At 40.4% G+C, this 1767-nt stretch overlaps 1 pseudogene; it reads right to left on the minus strand.

Annotated features, from left to right (window-relative positions):
* Positions 1 to 822: 822 nt before the first annotated feature.
* LOC143432112 (U2 spliceosomal RNA) lies at positions 823 to 1029 on the minus strand (annotated as a pseudogene).
* Positions 1030 to 1767: the final 738 nt, after the last annotated feature.

The following is a 1767-nucleotide window of genomic DNA, read 5'->3' on the forward strand; positions in this document are numbered from 1 at the left end:
AATAATATCTTAATACGGGTTAACGGACGGATGAATCTAATAAATTAAACTAAAATAAAATGATATAAAACAATTCCGCTGTGCCCGGTGGACACAGCCCCGCACGAACGAACCGTGCTTCGCGTACGTGACTAGTAACCGCAAACGGTTTAACTTTCCACGACACTCCACACGGCCTGGAAAACTCCGGACCGCGACGTATCGAGTTACACGGGGTGTAAAGGGCCTCCGTGTACCCCGATCTCTTAATTAAAACAAATAAACGGTGAATTTAATTAAACTAATTGCTGCTATTTCGCAGCGACGACCCGTAAAATCGAGCAAAAAACTCGAATTACGGGCGTACGTGCAAACAGTCTAACACCCAAAATACGGAGAGGTCGAATTCAAAACCAACGGCTATAAGTGTAAAGTTTACACTTATAACCGGGTATAAGGTCAGACAAACCGATTCTACTCGAATTCAAACTCCTCGGAGGTCGAAATGGTCGACCTAGGAGGAGGGACGTCACGTATGGACGTCTAACGTCTACCCGATGCGTTCAACACCACCGCATCGGGAGCACTTTAAACTAATCACGCGAAATGGGACCTCCACCGAAATTCCAAGTGTTAGACTTACCAAGTCCGAAGTCCACCAGCAAGCCGAACGCACTGATCACTGCACCACACACGGACACAGCACGCGCGACGCGGATGATAACGCGACACTCCGGTGAGCGAGTCGAACACAGGTTAAAACGAATACTTAAAGCTACTGATGGATAAATCAAAGTGTGTGGGTTTGACTAGATAAATAAATAAAACTGATTCTTGGAAAAGGCTTATTGAGCCGGTCCCAGAGGCACTGCAATACTGGGTCGACTCGCGGCGGAGGTGGAGCAAGCCCCAGCGGTCCGCCTTTTTCCAAAAATCAGGTTAATATTCTGACTCCTAATGAGGAGTGTATCAGATATTAAGCTGATAAGAACAGATAAGACGTTTATTTTAGCAATTAATGTTCCCCCGGGGCCGAAGCCCCAGGGGTATACACTTATTTTACAGAATAATTCGCATCGCTTCCGCACGAATTTAGTTATATATCATTTATAATATAAGGCTTGCGGGAAAAAGTTTTTACCGCGTCCATTACGAGCGTACCCCTATTACAATGAGGTGAGAATTATAACATTCAATAAATTGAGTACATATAATAACAACCGTGTTACATGAGGCACGGATCGGTAAATTAATTTAACAACAAAGTAACAATATAATAAGATAGTATATACAAAGTATAAAGCATATTTTATATATATAACATTTATAAGAATTTGGCACACCATGTATCACGCAGCACTTGAAAGCCTAGAGAAGAGCATCAATGTGCGGATATACGCCTCATCCTAGTCATACGAGTCCGGTTGGGAGGTATTAGGCGCCATCAATCGGTCCAGAGCAGCAAGAATAAATTAGGCAGAAATAAATAGTTTAATTAATTAATGCATTGTCTAAATTAGAAGAATGATTCGCACTAAATGAGTAAAATAATAGTGTAAAATAGTAAAATAGTGCAATCATAATTTAATTGACACCCACAGGCGCGTAGAACAAAGAAGAGTGAACATAAAATAGGCTACTGCAGTAAAATGCGATAGTATAAGTTAGTGGTTAAAATTTACGATAAATGTCCAAACAGTAAAACAGAATAAGATAACAGTCAGATAAGGTAAAATAGGATACAGTAAAATATAAAAGAATATCATACAGTACAAATTATAAATTAAT

The sequence above is a fragment of the Xylocopa sonorina genome, unplaced genomic scaffold (genome assembly GCF_050948175.1).
Source record: "Xylocopa sonorina isolate GNS202 unplaced genomic scaffold, iyXylSono1_principal scaffold0027, whole genome shotgun sequence".
In the NCBI taxonomy this organism is placed as follows: domain Eukaryota; kingdom Metazoa; phylum Arthropoda; class Insecta; order Hymenoptera; family Apidae; genus Xylocopa; species Xylocopa sonorina.